Source organism: Fulmarus glacialis, unplaced genomic scaffold (genome assembly GCF_000690835.1).
Source record: "Fulmarus glacialis isolate BGI_N327 unplaced genomic scaffold, ASM69083v1 scaffold4448, whole genome shotgun sequence".
Lineage (NCBI taxonomy): Eukaryota > Metazoa > Chordata > Aves > Procellariiformes > Procellariidae > Fulmarus > Fulmarus glacialis.
In genome coordinates, this window is record NW_009229985.1 from 30,902 (window position 1) to 51,464 (window position 20,563).

Genomic DNA, 20,563 nt, shown 5'->3' on the forward strand with positions numbered 1-20,563 from the left:
ATTGCATAAAGAAGCTTTTTTGAGAAGGTGCTTTATACATTATTCATAGGTGTTTCTGGTATCTGCCTTCTTAGTAATACCATGTTACAGAATTGAATTTGTTTTTCTCTATTTTTACTAATGCTCTTCCTTGAATACAACTTATACTGTGAGGAACAGAAGAGAGAAGAAATAACATGGAATGCTGCCTAACTTCAAATTGCAAAAAAAAAAAAAAAAAAGAAAAAAAATCAGCAAATACAGTTCTTATTGCTTTTATATAATCAAGAGAAAAATTAAGCCACAGGAATGCTGTGAGTATAAATCAAAAATGCAGATAACTTAAAGGGTACCAACGCTGCCTGTGATTCAGCATGTTTGAACGACCCTTGGAGACTATGTTAATAAAATTTGTAATTTACCGCTAGCAATTGTATTTTTTATGCTACATCCTAAGGCATTTGAACAGGAGTTAGTTATTCCCCAGGTGTTGAAATCACTGGTGTGCTGTCTCAGCTCTCCCAAGAAGTACTACAGCATTTCCGGGGGTGGGAAAATGCCAAGAAGACCAACCTGCAGGGAAATTTTTCTATCCTGCCCCCACAAACCCCCATACCATTCATTTCTAAATCCATGTCTCCCCCATCAATGTGCATAGGGGATCCCCAGTTGTTTTTTTGGAGTTGCCTTTTGGTCCTCATGACAACGGGCTGCAAAAATGCAGCCCCAGGGCGCTTAACTTAGGGCCCCAGCACCCAGTCACAGGGTAGCATAATTCCATCTGCCTGGGTTTTGTACGGATGAGGCTGGGATGCCCAGTCCCACCAGTGCTGCCTGCTTGTCTTTTAGAGAAGTTGCAGGTGAGAAGCACAGTGCAGAGCACAGCTACATCTTGGAAACTTGGCTGTCCCTTCAGGTCCCCATGGGAGGTGGGTGAAGCCACCTCAGTGTTTCTGAGCAGCAGGCAAAAATCCTGTGATATCCAGGGAAAGGCTCTGGGGACACTAAAAACAGTGAAGAAGGAGACATGAAGGGTGGCATTCACCTTCTGCTGCTTCTAGTGGGAGAGAAGGACTGAGGGGGAGAACGCTGCTGCTGCTAGGGACAGAAATTGTCCCCAGTCCTTCTCTGCAACAACAAGCTGCCCCCACACTCCTGCCCCATCCTCAGGGACACTGGCAGGACCTGCCATCCCTATTCCCAGGACTTCGATGTGTCAGAGCTGGCAAGCAGGCTGTGGCTGTTCAGCTGCTCAGACATATCCCTGTGTTGTGTTTAGAGCTGACCCTGAGGAAGGGGAGGGTTTGGGCACTGTGGGCTGCATGGGCACCTGTATGGTTAGCAGAGAGGGGCAGCCCGGCTCTGGGCTGTGGATCTTGGCTTGGCCCCGGGGTGCCTGAGCAGGAGGCAGGGCTGCCAGCAGCACAGAGCAGTCCAGGGAAGTCCGAAATCATCCCCATTATCCTCAAGCCCTGTAAATGCTGCCTCTCATTTGACCATGATAGTTCTGCAGCACTAACCTCACCTCTACTCAGCTGGGAAAACTGGAGCCTTCAGGTGGCCGCGGGGCAGATCGGCAGTGTACGGCAGAGCAAAGCCCATCATTTCACCGTGCTAATCACACCCTTTCTGAGGGTGTTCTTGCTTGTGTTTCAGCTGGGCTAGGATTTAGGCTTTAAAGAACAGACTGAGTTGGTAACCAGCCTGGGCGCATCAGTGCGGTGAGACTGGCCATGAAGGCTGGGGGATCGTCTATGGGATATGCTGCAGACCTTCTGTGTGCGTCATTGGGGTCCTCACCAGCTCTGCTGCAGTGACTACGGGAACGGCATGGGAGAAGGTTCAAATCCATGACACTGTTTGTTAGCTCCACTGCCTGGAGTTCACCAGTCCCTGCTGTGGCACTCCAGGCAATGCCAACTTGAAGTAAAAGCACATTGTGGGAATAGCATTTAATCAGAAGAAAACATTGTGTGGCAGATCTGGACTTCCCCACTAGTCATGCTCAGGGCTGTGGTGAGACTTTTTGACTCTGCAGCATCTTCTCACAGGCCATGAGTTAGGGGGAGGTAGGGGAAGTTCCTCTTTGGGGTCCCTCTCCCCCTCGCCCGGGTTTGGCACCGCGCTGCGTGCCCTGGTTTAGCCACGCTGTGGGAGGCAGAAGAGAGTCACCGAAGAGAGGATGTGGCCTGCAGCTCCCAGGGTGGGTTTGCTCAGCTGAGACCTGTGTCTGTCCCACGCTGGTTAATGAGGCTGCCGCCACCCCAACGCACAGCACGTGCTGAGCCCGGGGGCCTGGTGCCCGACACTGCTTCTAGGCATGAACCCTACAGAAATCTGTAGGGAATAAAAGGGGAAAAAAAAACCCAAACAGTTTTGATGTGCTCCTTTAAAAAAAAAAAAAAAAAAGAGCTTCCCCCCTTCCCCTGCATGTAAACCTGCTAATTAAGCCAGCAATATCTTCATTGCAACTTCCAATTGGCAGGGCTGGGCCAATCCTTTTGCTCTTATTAATTAGCTCTCTACTAATGACTTCTTTAGAGCAGGGCAGGCTTTTGCTGGGGAAGGTTCTAGCACGTTTGCTGTGGTGCTGGCTGCACTTGAAGGCCCTGCTTTGGGGAGCTGCACAAGGGCAGAAGAAATAGGAGCCAACAAAGTGAGTTTGATCTGATCAGCCATGTGGAAATGCAGCCCAGAAATGCTGTAGGGAAGCTGTAAGTGTAACTTATGTCGCTGAGCATTTTTATTTATCTTTTTGTCCACCCCAATTACTGAAGCTGAGGTTTGGGTTTAGAGTGGCAATTGGAAGCAAGGAATCTGTGAGGGTTATATTTAAATGAAAATACATTGAAGTAATTTCTGAGGAACTGACCCTGGCTGTCGGTGTGTTCAGTGAAAGGTTAAAGGGAGCCTTTTAAAATGTAGCTGGAGGAAAAAGAGATTCTATTTTCCAAAAGCAACAGAAGCCCTAGAATGCAGTTTCTGCATCTAGTGAAGAAAAACTATAGGGAAGCAGCAGGTTTTTAGCAAGAAAAGACCGTCAGAGAGTATGTCATTGGCATCTGGAAAAGTTAGTCTTTATTTTTAAGACTTTTACCTTGGAAGGCAAAGAATAAGTGCACTTGAGTAAACATAAAGCACTGCAGCCAAGAAAACCCTCCGGTAAGCAGCTTAAAACAATACCCAGGGTATAAGCTGCAAAGCCCTACAGGGGCCAGTGCTTCAGACTGGGAAAACCTTGACAGAAGGCAGCCTGGCCCCTGGCAGCGCTGCGAGGCTCATGCTGTTGTGTTGTGGGGTGCAGGTTTCCTCGAGAGTTGCTTTGCTACAACTTGTTGCTGTGCATTGTACTCGCTGAAGCAGATCTCCCTGCAAAGTCTGCCCATGTGCACCTTCACCCTGCCCTTGCTGGCCTCCCATGCCTCCCAGAGAGCTGCCAACGAGCAAAGTCGTTTGCTTTAAAACTGCCGTGCATTTCCCCAAAACTCCAGTCCCCCCAGACCTTGCCTCCCACCACCTCTCAAACTGCCAAGCGCGAAGACCTGAAATCATCCAGGTTTAATGCCTCTCCCCAGTGCTCTGAGCTGCTGAAGTTATTGCAGCATTTATGGACTTGCACTGGGAGCCTGTGGCTAGAGCGAAGCGGGTTTTAATTTGTTCAGAGTCTGCATCAAGCCTAAATGGTGTTATATCTGGGGAGTCTGGCTCTGCTCCGTGGAGCAAGGTGGTTAATTAATGAAGGATTTAGCTTTTGGTCCAAGTAATAATTTTCACTGCATCCCAGTACTTTGTGGACAATTGTCTGTATCAAAACGACCACTTAAACTGGGTAAAGGAGGTCTAATGTGAAGAAAGAATGACTGAGCTACCCGATTAGTATGGAGGAGGTACAGAAAAGGAATTAAAAAGGGAGATCAGAATATTCTGGGAGATGGGATTGTCTAATGAGAAAACAGGAGGAAATACTGGAAAAAAAAGGCAAGCGCTAAGTTAGGAATACAAATCCTTTAAAGAGAAACGAGAGGAATGAATTAAATATCATTTTGAGATTAATAAGAGACCTCTCTTAACAGACTTTATTGGAGCTGACTGTTCTGATGGTCCCTTTCCATCTCAGCAGCACATTTCATTATGTTTCCAGGTTTGTTTCTTAGCCTTAATGTGCTTTTCTAGGCATTTTTTAAGGTTAATATAAATAAATCTCTGGGTTCCAAAGGTGGAATCTAATTGGAGCTTAAGAAAGAGCAAGCAGAAGGGAAGAATGTGGCTGAGTACATAGGAAATTAGAAATAAGAATAAATAGCATCATGGGACTTGGGGAAAGAACAGAGATAACCGCACAGTGTGAGATGAATGCATGAAAAAGTGGAAAATTTTAGCCTGGTAGAAAGAGGAAATGGGACGTGTTGCCGCAGACGTGACAGCAGATGGCAAAATTGAGCTACAGAGACAGAGCAGAGAAACAGCTGGAGAGATCAGAAGAGGCTGTAAAGGTGATGCAGATTCGCTGCCACCAAGCAAAATAAATGCAGCCTCCTCCAGCTGCGATGGACGTCCCGGCCAGGAGCTCAGCTGATGGCTGGCTCCAAGGCACGCTTGGTCTGGGCCCCAGCTTATGTGTCTCCTAGCAACACAATTTCCTGCAAGTCTCAGTAACACCCTGGTTTTCTTGTGCTCCTGAGGCCATGATGGCCATGCACTTCTTCGTTTCCTCTTCCCACTGATGTCTAACCCCAGCAGGCAGCAGTGTGGCTTTGATTTCTCTTGCTAATTTAAAACATAAAACTCACGACTCAGCACCTCCTGCAATCACACTGTGGTAGCAGTGACCTGGCAAAAGAAACATCAACCTTTAACCATCCCATAGCTCATCTCAGCATCCACTCCCTCCTGCTATCAAGCTTATGAGAAAGGGTGGTGGTCTTGGCAAGGAGCCCTCCAAATGATCACTTTGGGGAGCGTTCAGAACCAAGAGAAACACCGATATTAGGGTGGGGCTTCCTACAGAGAACCCTTTGGTGGGAAGGCTCATCTCCTTACCCTGTGGTAACCTTGGCTTAAGAGCTCGCAGTGGTTTGAAGCTGAGGTAGGGGGTCGCAAGGACACTGCAAAGATGGATGCAAACTGGAGTGTGCAGAAACCTTTGGAAGGGTTGGGGAGGAGGGTGTTGGGAAATGATCTTTGGTGTAAGTTCATTGACTTTCTTTAGTCTTTCAAGCACTGAGCCTTCTCAAAGGGGAAGGGAAATCCACCACTTCCTAAAATGTTTGTGGGGTTTTTTTTTCCCCCTAAGAAGGAAAGAAGCTGTATGTTTTGCTATTTCAAAAATGCAGATTATTTTTTAATATCTAGAAAAAATGAAAGGGTTGTGGGTGTGGGTTGTTTTTTTTTTTTTAAATACCTAGGAAAAGGGGCGTAGGGTGGGTAATCCAAACCAGGGAATAAGTCCTGTCTATAGTTATGTTTTTTCAAACAAAAAATACTAAGGCCTGGCTCTCCTCTCTCATGTACTAGTGTATGCTCTATAGTTCTACTGGTGTTAGTGAACCTTGAAGGTAACCCCTTTTCATGCTTAGATGTACATCTAATGAAGATTCATGGCTTCAAAGTTGCTCTCAAGCACCAGAGCTGGTGTCACTCTTAACTAAGCCATCCAGTAGTTAATAAACATCCCACCATCATCTGCATATTTGATGCAGAGCAGAGAATTTAATGGAGAAATCTATAGCTTTTAATCCAGAGATGAATCATTTATGGGATTTTGGATTATTCACTTTGCACTGAATTAAGTTGTCTCTCTTTCACAAAGTGAGACCTCCCCCGACATGGTCGGCGTCACAGACCAAGCCGCACAGTGATGTATGTTGCTGGGATGAATTATTTATTGGACATTTTAGATCACTTGCCCAGCAGTGAACTAAGCCAGTTAATTTTAAATCTGTTCATATCCATTCCTAAGTACACAAAAAGGATTTTATGTACATGAAATTAATCTCTCCTTCTTCCTCCCTCTCCTTCCAGTGCACTAGTGAATTATCCATGAAGTTTGGGTTGAGCTAGTTTTGGACGCAAACTTTCCCTTAGGGGATGCAGTGACAGCGTCCTGGCATGAGGGACTGTTTGTCCAAGCCATTTTTGGACCTAGTGTGCAGAAAGTGTTTGTGTGAGCCCTTCAGCTCTCAGTTGTGTCCTACTTTAAAAACCGTGGAGCTGAAGTGACTGTGATTTCTTAGTTTGTAATGCGCGTAGTATAGTCCTCTTAAGCCCAAGGGATCTGTGCAGACAACTTATCAATGGACCTTAGTATGGGGAGTAGGGAAACTCCTGTAGACTGCAATGATCAAGCACTGATTTTTTTTTTTTTTTTTTAATTTCAACCTGCAAGCCTCAGCCCATGCCGGGGCAGAGCTTTCCCAGGGCTTTCCTGTGAGCTCTGCTTCAAGGACAAGGGGAAATAAATCTCTCAATGGAGCGGTGAGTCAATGCTGCTTTTGAATTCTGCTTGGTGTTTTATGCCCTTGGTCCATTATCTAATGGAGAATATGATGAGGTAATTATGGAAATACACAAATTGCAACCTCATGAATACCAAAGAAATTCGTGATGATCCATGCTAAAAGAATGCATAAAAATGCAAATCATTTGTAAATGGGGAGCAGTAAATCTTGTTAATATTAATAACTTAGAGCATTTAATTGCATCAGGTCTGGATGAATTCTAACCAAAGCCCTCTGAAGAGAGGTTTTTAAGACTCTGTCCTGTGAACTGTGTACCATGAGGTCAAGGGGAGCTCTAACTTGGATCCACTTGGTGTGTGGTTACCTTTGGCTCCCTCCATAGTTGAGGGAGAGAGGATGGGACTGGTCCAGAAGGTGGCCCAGCCCACCCAAGGGAAGGTGGGGGATGCTCTTTTGTGGGAGAACTTCAGAACTCAGCTGGGCATTACTAACCATGTGCAAGACCCTGGACCCATACCATAGGGACTCACAGTATGAGGCTTTGTGTCTGCTGTGTGGCTTTGACAGTACAGTCAGGTTAAATAGCACTGCTGGGGAAAATGTCCTGGGTGTATAAAACCTCATTGCTTTCTTAGCTGGGGAGTGTGGCTATCTCTGGTTAATACAAGTGGATTGTCCCTGAGGTGGGATCGGGTCTCCATCTTCTTCTCTAGGACAGGATATCTGTGTCATTTTAGCTTTTTAAAAGTAATTTTTTCCCAGTTGCATCATTAATAGTTAAGAGTATGTAGTAGGCTACCAAGTAAAGAGCTTTACCAAAGTGCATCACATTGTCTCTGCAGAAAGCTAGCTTATCAGCTGTGGGCAAAGATGTCATCAACCTGCTGAGTTATGCCAGCACTTCTGACAAGCTTGTTCCACAGTGGGCTTCCAGTGTTAATGGTCATGCTCTGGACACCATCAACATCATTGATCTGAGCATCTCTAGAGGCTCTGTGGTGGCTGTATCACAGCACAGAGGAGATGGTAGAGAACTATCCTGCAGAGGATTTGAAACTTGCAGAAGGCCATTAAATGAATCAGTCATAAAATTGGAATGAGAGGCCATTGACTGTGAATTTCAATGCTGTTTCTGAGCAACGTGATCCCTTCTTCTTTCTCTAGGTTGCTTGGTTTACAAAGCTGGGGAATGTGTTCATCCTTCCTGAGTGGTTTACTAGTACCATAACTGCATCTTAAGCATGGGTATGGGAAACACAAAGGCCACAGCTGAGTAGGCTGGGGATATAGATAGGTGATGACTAAGTGCATCTGCTTTCCCTGGGAGCCTGCTCTGCTGTGGTTGCCTCCTTCGGACAGACTTCATGGGGAATGAAACCTCTCCAGTGCAGAAGAGAAATGGAGCTGGTTTATTAAGCTTGTTGAGAGATGCCCAATGTGGATGTATGGATTACAAAGCCCGGGGAGGTCCTGTGGCAGCACAGTCACTGGAATGGTTTAAACCAATTTTAATACTGGAAGCAAGATGCTGGGAAGCTATAGGGCCTCCCTTTCTGCAGCATAAACACTGCTTGGTTGGCTCTTCTGTGGGCTAATGATGGGGCTGGGATTCGTCTTCAGGCTTCTCTCTGGGTTTGTCATATCACATCAGATCTTGTTTGGGTTTGCAGGAGGTGCTCCCAGCAGCATCCTGGTGCGGAAAGGGAGAAGGAATTCCAGCTGTGTTCAGACTTTTGCCTTTTTTGTGCTGTTGTTGTGATACCTCTGGCCAGGTGTGGGGGTCTTTTGTTAGGAGTCTGCCAGGTTGAGATTCCCCCTAGATATCCACTCACTGAAGCTTTCCGAAGCTGTTAACAAACTCTTGGTTTCTTTTCCTTTAAACTTTGCCAGGCTTGTCAGTGGCTGGGTGTTTGGTAAGGTTCTTATCTATCAGTGTGTTCTTCCCTCTTTAGTTCATTCATTTCCTGTCTATAGCTGAGTTATTCTACAAAAGAAATTAATTTTATAATAAAAAGATACTGGATGGCACTTTCAGACATGATGCCTGCAGCTTCATAAAACCTGATGAAGGAGAGAGGAATATTCTAAGAGAAAACGAGAAAAGGTCATGATTTATTGCTTATAAACAGCTCCCTGGATCTTATTATCTTTGCTGTGTAGAAACCTGGAGATCTAGATTGGGCTTTATAATTCACATCAAAATTCATTGTATCACATGTCTCCTGTAAAGCCACATTTTTGAATGATACGGCAAACCCTATTAAACAGGTACTCATTAAACTACACCACCTTATAAATTCTTCCTGAGTTTTGTTGACAGTACACATCAAACACAAACCATTAAGTGCTTTTCATTTTCCTGGTAGTGTGCGATCATAATGCATTACATGACAAAATAATGTGTTTACATGACAGATTTAATGCTTGATCTGCTGCATGAAATGCTTCTCAGCACCAGAAGATAAGAGAAAAATGTAACATTATACTTCCAAGTGTCTATTAATTCCTAACTAATAATAAATTACAGTGGGATGCGGATAGAAATGGATGAGAGAGGCACAAGCACATGGGAGGAATTCATGAGGATCAGTGACACGGCAATGAATACTAAATGCAGACATCATAACTAGAGCTAAAACGAAGCATTTCTATGTTGGCAAGAGCGCTCCTAGAGCCTGTGGACTTGCTGCTGCTCCATGGATGTGTTTCTCTTCTTTTGTCTCCTGACAGCTCACGCTCGTTTGCAGCAAAAGTCACGTTAGACTTACTTTCACTTGTCCCTCCTTCCCAAATGGTGCCAGCAAGGAGTCCCAGCTTGCCTTGTCCTGGGAATTGGCCAGGCATGCAGCCAGCATTGGAACTGGACACCAGCTCTGAGGACACAAGGGTGCCCTGCGCTGCCCTGGCAGAGCTTCCTACCAGCCCCTTCGTGTTACTCTGGGGCTGAAAGGGTGACCCACTTGTCCCTTTTAAGCCTTGTGAACAGCAAGGCTTGCTATAGCGAGTTGTCTTTCTTTAAATCGTCAGCCTCTGTCTAGCCTGACAGCCAAGGGAGTGCCATGGGATGGCTCTGTGGAGCAGGGAGCAGCTTTGTGGACCTTGCAGCTCCACAGCGAGCCTCTGCGTGGATGTTCTGCAGGGATGATGGGTTCACTGAGGGACAAGGGCAATCACCAATCCCCCTGGGGTTGGGAGAGCCAAACAAAAGCCAAACCCTTGCTTGTAAGGGTTTGCTTGCAAACTGTCTCCCACCAGCAAAAGAAAGTAACCAACCTTCTTTTTTTTCCGACCAAAAGGCCCTTTTTTTTCCCCCTCCTTGCTGCTCTAGCTGGGAACTGGTCTGTCCCTGCACCTCCTGTGCTGATCCATGCAACCTGTGCACAGCACTGGGCACGTGGCTTCCCACCCCGCATGTCCCAGCACTGCAGCCCGTGCACCTCCAAACCAAACCCCAAGGGAAGGTTTGCTCCCACGTGAATGAACGGTTGTGTTTGAGCAACGATTTCATGCTTTGGTTTGGGTAGTGCTTCCTACTTGTCTTCAAAATAGAGCACAGACAAATTTAGTCTCAAGGCATTCTGTGCCAAATTTCGTTTTTCCTTTTGAAAACTTCTAAGGAAACTGGTTTTACTTTTGTTGTTTGTTTTCATCAAAAACGGTTGTTAGTTTTGGAGTTTCTTTATGAAGTATTGTCCTTCAATAGGCCTCATTTCTCCACAGTGCTACTAGTCCACACCAACCCCTCCCTTCCATGAAACCCTACTGTAATCCACGACTTAGTCGACTTCCAGCCCCAGCAGATAACTGGCCTTGAATTTGGAATTTCAGGAGTGATATTCAGCCACTTCACAAGTTTAGAGTATGAGGGCAGCTGTGTCTATTAATCTTTAAAAAGAACCCAAATCTGTTTTTTATTGCAAGTGGGAGCTGAGAAGGAATTGGTATGTGGTAAAACAATGCTGTAATAACGACATACAATCAAAGGGAGGGTAATAAACCTGCTAGTTCTCTGTATTTACTGGGGGAGTTTGCTGGGGAGCAGGAGCTGAGGCTTGTTTTAACTACAGACAGCTTTCTCCTTTCAGTTTTTATGGCTTTCTCAATCACTTTGCTCATCTGCTGCTAGAGGCTTTTATTTGCTGATAAGGGCTGTTAACCAGTTGGAAAGTGAGACCAATGAAGTTATGTAAAATGCAGTGAACAGTTTTTGGCAGGTTAGAGCCAGAGGAGTGAGGCAGATGGGAGGGCTCTGTCCCTCCTGTTGGAAGGGGAAACATCCTGAGGAGGGGACAAATTGCAGTAAAAAAATGCAGCGAACAGTTTTTGGCAGGTTAGAGCCATGGTGCCAGAGGAGTGAGGGAGATGGGAGGGCTCTGTCCCTCCTGTTGGAAGGGGAAACATCCTGAGGAGGGGACAAATTGCAGTAAACCATATATATATATATATCATTGTTTTACTGCAATTTGTCCCCCCTCAGGAGGGGATGTATATACGTATATATAGGTATATATATACACAGAACTATATCTGTCTCTGCTCTTTAGCATCTGCTGGTACTGATGGGACAATGAGTTCCTCTTGCTTAATCTGTTCCCTCTTTTTCAGAGAAATTTCTAACATCTCCTTTAACAGGGAAATTAATAACAAATGCTGATTTGCAACGGGAGGGGTGCTCAGACTGCCTTGCCCCAATGCGGTGCTGTGAGCAGGATCTCTTAGAGTGGAAACGACCAGTTAAAGTCCAAGAAGTCTTTGAGGTACATTAAAGGCTACTTTCAAAGTGACTTTGTAGTATCTTTCCTTATCTGGAAGCAAACAATAATAGAAACGGAAAAAATACCTGATTTTAATGTCGCAATTTTCCTTTGAGCAGTCTTCAGAGTTGTGTCTCTGCAAGGATGCAGGGAATAGTGCTATGGCTGCAGCATTTTCTTTTCTAGCAAAAGAGTTTCTAGGAGCAGAGCATCAAATGTGTAAGCTTCCCCGTGTGTCCATGGGTGCTTTGAAAAATCCCAGGCTTTGCTGAGAATTCAGATTTTCTTGTTTATAAGCCGTGTCTGGCAGTGTGATCTTGTTTCATGGCATTTTGCCCCGAGACAGTATTTCTAACCTCTGGTGCTCTGTGTATGGTGCTACTGCAAAATTCAAGAGGAGAGCACTATTAGTTTGAGTTCTTAAAGGGATATTCAGCACGGAAAGCTGGAGTGTAGGACACAAGGCCTTATGATCCATGGTGAACCTGGCTTTTTTAGTTTGGTATACAGGGCTTTTTTGCAGAGGCAACAGGGATTCTGGGTGTGCTTTGTTTTGCTTCCTCAGCCATTATTTATCTATTCTTATTTGCCTCTTTCTGAGAGAATTAAAAATTAATCTGGAATGTCATGTCTGGAAGGTCATGTACTATGTATATATATGTATGTATGTATATATATGTGTGTGTTTGTATATATATAACCTACATAGTTTCTAAAGTTAAAAAAAAAAACCAAACCAAAAACCAAACCCAAACCAAAAAAACTTTTCCCAATATCCAGCTACTATCTTCCAGGTCCCTCTTGCAAATTGCTAACATAATTCAGTCGACGTGAGTGTGCTTTTAACAGTTTCCCCAATTTTACAATTTTTAAAAGGCTCCTAACCTGCTTTACCTCATTTCATGTTCCCAGAGTTGTGGATTCTCTTTAAACCTTGTATTTCTCATCAACTGTTTGGAGGTCTCAATTACTGGAGTACAGCAACATCTAGTTTTTAAAAAAAATTCCTTGAAAAGCAGCCATCCTTTTCAAATCTCACCTCCACTTGGTCATCACTTGAAAAATGAGGAGCATCAGATTTTACAAAAGCATTTCAGTTCCCCGTCACTCTTTCAGAATCTTTTTGCCCTGAAACAAATTGGAGAAAATCTGCAGTATTTTCTTGTGAAGTCTCACCTCTCTCAGATTGCGTATGATAGAAAGGCACCTACCTACCTCTCACTTTTAGTCTCAAGAAATTTCCATCTACCCACAAAGAAATATGAAGTCAAAACTGATGACTCTGTCTGGAAGTAGTCCACTGTAATGTGACAGCTCCTCCTGCCCAGAGCAGAGCAGCAGTGTCGGTAGCCTGGGAGAAATACTGCTGACTGCAACAACCAATTCACTTGATTTTCTTTTTCCTCTCTGGAAGCAGTTTGTTCAAAACCCTCTGCAGTCAGGGAGCCTGAGAGAATAGTTTTAAAAGGTCTAGGAAAGGATTTACTCTTTGCATTAGTTGACAGACTGTAATCTTCAGTGTAGAGCAGTTAATTGAAAACCAGGGAAGGAAAGGGTGTTAAAAGGTGAGTATCATGTGAATCTTGGCTCAAGGTAGTAAAGCCCAGTTTTCAAGCCAGTTTCAAGAAAGAAATAGGGAAGAAAGAGGTGCAAGTTCAAGGGATAGAGATCTGAGGGGGTTTAGATGGTCATAAAGCTGCTTGGTAATGATGGAACATCTCCTGCTGGAGAACAGAGCAAGTGCAAGGCACTCGCTGTGAAAGCCCGATGGGGCTTTGACAGAATGCTTGTTAGAGTAACAGATTTCCTCTATTTCTATAAACGTATGTGTACAAACTTCCCCAATTGCTATTGCATCTGGTCTCTCTCCTCTAGCAGTCTGGATTTTGGGACCAGCACACTGTGACATGGCCACAGCAGAGCAGGTTGATGCCCTGGCCCCATGCCTTCTGCTACCTCGCAGGCAGTGGTTGCTGCATTCGCACTTGACAGATTTGCCCAGCTGCTTCATAATTTGGAAGATCACTTTCCAAACTGTCATCTCTTAACTGTGTATAATATTGGCACTGAATGTGAACCTCACTTCAGGAAAGGCTGGTATGAATCTTTTTAGAAAAAGCATAGCCAGTGAGTCTGCCCATAGGCATGCTGGTGTGTGCAGTGGGTCCCCTTTTCTACCCTCTGCGGGAAGGATTTGAGATCTCCTTGGCTGATGTTACATTTTCTGATGGAGATGCATTAAAAATTGACGACTTTTTTCTAGCAGGCTCCACTACTTTCCTGCTGGGGCTATTTATGTAGAACTAGATTTAAACATCTATTTACTCATAAATTGTATTGACTTGGTAAAATCCATGCCGTTTTCAGCAAAGTCTGTTCCATTTGGAAATAAGATATGTATCTCCTGACTTCAGAAAGCTTTTGTAAAAAACCCTTATCTGGGGCACAAGTGGGGTCAACGCAAGCTAGAAACTGAGATCCAAAGTTTTCTGTGCCTCCTCCTCATCCAAGCTGTCACTAGATACCAAAATCTTCCAGTGTTTTTTTTCCCACGTTAAATCCCCCCAATCATCAGAAAGTTTTACTTCTCGGCACTTCTACTTGTGGGTTAACAAAATTCACAGTCTTAACAGCTGCTTTCCCCCTGCTGCACCATCTTTGAACCCCTCTGAGATCCAGAAATGAGGCACGCAGCTGGTGTCACCTCCAAGGAGCTCAGCCTGCCACCCCAGGGTGATGCCGTGCCTCAATACCGAGTTTCCTATGAAATGTAATTTCTGCTGCTTTCTTTTAAGACACAACCAGAGGAAGGAGAGGTGTTCAGGGCAAAATCTCTTCTTTATAAAGTAACCTGTGAGTTACAGTGTGTGCTAATGCATTGGAAATCAGGAATTCATTTCCACTCTTCTGAGGGAGTCTAAACCCACTTCTCCCAAAAGAGTGGGCAAGCCAGTGGCAGGTCTGGAGTAGGGACGCTTTCCTCCATCGTCTGGAGCTAGGATACCGAAAAAAACCACAGACAAACATTTGGGTCCCACTGGTGGCAGAGAAAGTACTGTCAGAAAGGAGCAGGATCCAGTGAAAGGGAGACCTGGGCTCTGGACCCTACCCCACCATTGCTTTGCATTTTCCATTCAATACCCATTCAACCAAGTATATAAGCTTTTGGACCAGGAACAAAGTCCTTTTCCCTCTCTGTGAGTGTCTTAGCAAGCAGCTTATACCCATGTAGATCCTGTGCCCCTTTTGCCTAAGAACATTGCAGGTGGATCATCCCTCTGGATAGTTCAGCTTTGGCTGGATCATTTCTAAGGCAGCTACTAATCCTTGTGCAATGCCCCTCTTCCAGGCCCTTTGCTCCAGGATCTGGATCCACTCCAGTAGCCAAGCACCTTTACTCAGCCCCAGAAACTGCCATGCCTAAATTTCAGATGCAGAAGGTATGTTCATCCAGCCCCGAGTGTATGCACACAGGAATAAGTGAGCTACTTGATGAACTGATTAAAGATTTATAGTTCTTAGAGCACATAGCTTGTCTTTTGGGGAAAATCCTGGATCAGAAATCCATCTCTGTCCTCACTAATCCACATATTATTCTCTCTCATTACTTTGTATTGATTCATTTCCATTTCATGTTGTAGCATTGGGTCACCAGTGTGTATCTGATATTGCAATACGTTATTTAGCTGTCTCCTGACTCTCTTTGGTATTTGGTGGCATCTCTTAACATGGTTGACTCCTCTTGTCTGTTTATTTAATGATAGTACCTTATTTTTTTTTCTTAATAATACCAACATCCTACTGGTCTATTGGCTGGTCATATTCTACCTGAATCCAAAGTTAGCTCTTTTGTGCCTTCTCTTTTCTTTCTGTTTTACTACCTGCAAAATGTTATCAGGAATTGTTTTTGTGTCCTGGCTTTTCAAGAGATACAAACCCCATTTATGGTGTCATCCCATGGGAATTCACACAGAAAAATGGAGAGCAGAGAGCTCGCCTCTGCTATCACATACCTCTGTGCTGCCATTCAGCCACTGGAGTAAAGTACCCAGAATATTTAGGGAGCCTTTCAAGAGAATATCTACCCAGACTGAGAGCCACGCAGACCCAATGTAGTAGGACCAGACTTCTGCCTATTTTCTCTCTTTATCTAGATATTTTTGACTGAACATTTCAAGTGTCCCTCTAAGGAAGGGAGGACGGGACTTGATTTCCTGGTTGGGGTTCCTAGGCATTATTTTAATACAAATAGAAATCCTTTTCTCTTCCCAAAGCCCACCACATCCCAGATACTTGTCTCTAAGAATATGGGAGGAAACCAGCAAATGGTTCTTGCTTTCAAGTGATGAGCAAGTCGCTGCAGCAGATGGCAAGGTGAGCGCTGTGCTCCTGCCGGGCTGAGTGTAGACGTGGGCTGTGGCATTGCTGGCACAGGCATGGGTGCAGTGGAGTGACCTGGCCTCCAGCTGCCCGCTTGCACAGCCCTTGTCTTTCTCAACGACCGGTCCTTCTGAAGAGAAACTGCTCCACGTCTCTCTGGGCATGACCCACTTGCTGTCTTTCATCGGTTGTGATGGGCTTTCAATATTTTAAAATGTCAGAGAATGTGTATCAGCCCCAGCAGCGATGAAACCTTTCTTCGACATTCCCAGGCTTGTACAAGTGGTGTTGCAAGGGACTGCAGAGCACTTCTGTTTAGTTTCAAATCTACATGTAACAGCTGGGCTTTATCATCCCCTGTGCTCAAAGCAGCACAGCATGGCAACCCTTCTCAGCAGGCTGCTTTCTTGGTCTCAGCTGCATCCCTTCAGGGTGTCTCTCATCCGACTGGCCCTTCCTGAAACGCATAGCAGATGCAGAGTAACAGTCTCCTCTTGGGATTTCTCATCACTTTCCTTTGCTGGACTGCCTGAGCAACAATGGCAATACCTCTAGCATCTCTCTCCATCAATTAGAAAATGCTGTGAGTTCCCTAAATTGCAGCTATTCCTCTCGCTTCCTCTGGATTCACAATAACAAAAGACAGCTGGACCGTGCTGTGTAACTCCTTCCTTGCTTGGCCAGCACGGCCCGTTTCGCAATGCAAGTTTTGAGGGCATGGCAATACCTTAACTCCAGGACTTCTGTAACCTGACTATGCCAACAACTGCCCCATCCCACCGCTGGATAGAAAAGAGTCTGCTGTTGGAGAGACATCACAGCGGGGTTTAGGAGAGGCTGGGCTGCTGGAAATAAGTGTTGCTCAGAAACACCTCTCTGGGCTCCTTATGATTGATAATGTGACCACAGAGGTCTTGCAGAAAAGTATTTTTAGGAGAACTAAAAGCCCTCAAATTTTTAATTCCTTTTTTATTTTCCACCTTATCAAGCACATGTGTATAGTATCCCTAACCAGAATGGAAATGAGGTCCCATTGTCCAGAGTGACAATTTCTGCCACCCCTGTTCAGACTTTGGCTCCCATTCATCTGGGAAGGGCTACACCCCCGGAGAGCGATGCAGGTGTTGGAGCAGCAGGGACCTCCCAGCAAATGCAGTTCTTATTTCCTGGGTTGTGGCATCTGGTCTATGCCTGTCCCTGCTGCGGTGAGACGAGCTTTGACTCAGTTCTCCCGTGAGAAGAGTGGGCTCTTGACTAAACCACCTTCCAGCAATGCAGCCACTTGGGCTTTGGAGATACTGAGCAGGGGCGTGGGAGCTCTACCAGGATTTGTCTGAGACCTCTCCTTGTTTCATTTCTGGTTTGATTGCATCCAAATCACAGCCGTAGTTTCTTACCGTGCCTTTCTCCACCCTGCACCAGTATTTCTTCCCTATGAAAGCACTCATTTCCAGTACTGACTGGTTGTGACTTTTTTGACAAACAAATCTGACCTTTAAAATGTCCCATAGCCTCTTTTCTAAATCTTAAATTGTTCTGTGTTTCTCTTTTTCAGTTAATTAAATTTTTTAATATGCTTTTAAAAAAGCCATTGGCACCAGAGTTGAACCAACATCCTGGGTTTGTCTCGCCAGTGGCACAGTTGGGAGTAAATCTCACCTTCTTCCTTCTGCTTGCTCCTGTGTGGTTGAGCTGGATACATCCCCAGTCTTTAATTCAAATACTTCCTGTGATAGAAAATCTATCAGGCGCTAATGGAAGATGTTCCCATGGTTAATTACTCTCTTTGGTTTGCAAAAAAAAATTAGAAAATGACTCCCCATACTTAGCTTGGATTGATCCAGTTTCAGCTTCCAGCCATTGGGTCTTACCCAGCCCCTCTCTGCTAGATTGAAGAGCTCTTTCTTAATAGAAAATCATGTGGATACTTTAGTGACCTCTTAACCTTCTCTTGGTGAAATCAAATAAATGGAAGCTCTTTGGTCTCTTACTGCAAGGCAAGCTTTCCTGACGAGGGTCAGGGCAGGCCAGCAGGGTCCAGGTGAGAGATCACAAAAAAGAAAATATTTATGTTCTTGGCCCACTTTCTGGAAACCCAAAATAGATGAACTGTGAGAAGGGATTGGGCACTTAAATACATTTCCTCTCTCCCCTCTTCATCATTCAAATTAACAGAGAACTAATGGATAAAATTAATCAGGTGCTGTTTCATCCATCTCCTTCATGAAAAGGCAGGTGAACATTAAACCATATTAAATATTACTTTCTTATGAGCAAATTGAGATTCCATACAAATACAGTTAATTAAAGATTGAGACCCACCAATTACGTGAATATGTACAAGAATGATTTGAATACGGGTGCTACAAGATTGAAGGAGGGAAGAGGGAAACCTGTCTATGCCCTTAAAAACCCATATGAACAGCTTAGTGCTGCATTTCATATTTAACTTAACAAAGGCATTTACTGTGAATGAGATGAATGTGCTGGAAAACAGGACTAAGTGATTAAAATAAGAAGTTCTTGAGGTGTAGCACTTGGCAAGGGTGGAAATGGCGAGGAAGTGGGTTACTGGGAGCATCTGATAGGAAGGGCTGTGCTGGGAGCCAGCAGACAGGCAGGTAGGCACCTAAGGAGTTGTCTCGGAATCCCTTCTTGGCTCTTCAGCTTCCTGCCCTTCCCTCTTTCTTCCTGCTCCTCCTGATGTTGCTAACTGCGTTGCTAACACGCCCTGATCATGCTGTTGCTCTGTAGGTCTGCAAATGAATATAAACGAAAAGACAATCTCTGCCCAGCAATCTTCCAACCTATGTGCATTTGCTTGTCCAAAACAACAGTACTAGGCCAGGTTAATAAGGAGTTGGCCAAAGGAGCAGAGTCCTGTTGAATAAAGATAGCATAATTTAGCCCTTAAATCATAGGAGATTTGGGAGAGTCTTGAATTATGCTAGTATAGCTGGGTGAATTTCATGGTTTTAGTGACCTCCAAGCAAGGACAAAAAATACGCTTTCTGTCTAAAGCCATTTTCTGCAAAAATAAGATACAGTTTCTGGACACAGAAGAATGAAGGCATCGTAGTTTCAGAAGCTATGTATGGGACTTATATTTGCAAATTTTTCATTTATTATAAAATATTGATAGGGTGAATTCAGTGTCTCCATTTCCCTCTGGAACTGACCTTCTCCAGGGAACGGGCTGCTGAAGCATTTAATATTTAGATTGCTGCGAAAACTACCTGCAGCAAAAACTGCACCAAGAAAATGGGAACATGTTATTAGGGTGTTGTTGCAGTATACCTTCATTGCCCTTTTAATTCAGGTTAAAGAACATTAGGCAATGGAACCCCCTCAGATCTCACTTTGCAATTGCAGAGCTGGCAATTCAGTTCACGTTGCTGGGATAGTAAAGGTCGGTTTGGCTCTGCCTTTCCTTTTCTTCTGTGCTGAAGGGACGAAGTCCTGCCTTTCTGGGCATAAATTACTTTTAGTTACAGGAGGTTAGGAGGAAACCTCCCTGGAACCGGATTATACAGGGATTGACTACTGAGGAAGTTTTGTACCTTTCTTTGAAGTATCTGGCTGTTGTCACAGCCTTGCTTGCCAGGCTGTGTTGGCTCATACAGTTTAGAAGACTTTAATGCAACAACAGCCACAAATACATTAGAGGAGAGTGCTTATGAGGAGGGGAGAAAAATCCACTGAGTGATCACAGGAGTGTCTTGCTCGTACCGTAAGCACTAAACCATAACAGCCAGAAACGGGCTGGATACCATCCTCCTTGGAGGATTTAGTCTTTGTCTCAGATCTTCCAGAGGTGGCACGTCCCAGCCCGCGCTGGCAGTGCCATGCAGGTTGGGTCAGAGGAAAGCTGAGAGGTGTGTTATACATACGTTTAGACTATGTGACATGCAGGACGAGGAGAAAACAAGATAAAGGTTGTTTTGATTTTAGATATATAGGTGTTGTCTCTGCCAGGGAAGAAAAAAAAAGAATCTGTGAAAGGAAAGGCAGCATCTTTTGGTTTGTATCGTGCAGAACAGGATAGGGGATAACACTATGAGAAGGTAGAAAAGGAGGAACAGAGCAGCTCCTTGAAAATGTAGGGTTTGTTTGGCCATTAGGTGACACTCTTTTGCTACATTTCCAACAGCCAGCGCTGCAGGTGGATGACACTAGGCAGACACAAACTTTTTATTTTGGGTAAGCAAAGTGTAGCTGTTTCCTCAGTCTACAGGTTTAATTCATGTGGGAACTTGACAAAAAATCTTCTGATCAAGAACCTTCCACTTCATCCAACTTCTGATTAATTTGATACTCCACTTTAATGTGATTGAAAATTCAGGAATCCGCTCCCTTGCATTTCAGCACCGTGGAAGGTAAAGGAGTGCAAGAAAGGTACGTGAATAACAAGAAGAAAGAGAGGGACAATCAGGGAGTTATTTTGCTGATATTTCTGGCTGTGCCACTGAGCTAATGACTTTGGTCAAAACAAAGACTCTGAAAGCAGCACAGAATAACCCCAAAAAGATGAGTTTGCCATTTTCTGGCAGCAAAGTCTGTATAAGCGGATATGTTCCACCTACTTTTCCACTGTCTTCTACAACTATGATAAAAGATAAATGCATGCTTGGCCATCCCTTGAAAGAGCAGCATTGACTTCTCAGATTACATCCACATCATAATGACTCAGTTGAGAATGATGGCTTACATGGAAAAAGCAGTAGCACTAATTTTTTTCAAGAGCATTTGAAAGATTTATAGCAAACTTACATCTTAGTTCTAGGGAAGTAATTAGATTAGTACTAATTAAAGACTATATTTTAGATTTAAAAAACCAGTCACTTACCGATTGCAGGTATAAAACTCCCTGGTTTTTGCTCCTGACTAAGATTTTTTTGGTTGTTTCTGCAGTCAGCAAATGGAAAGCTCCTGTTTTCTGCAGTGTGCCTTGCTGGGAGAAAAATTGTCAACAATAGGAAGTGAAAGAGACTG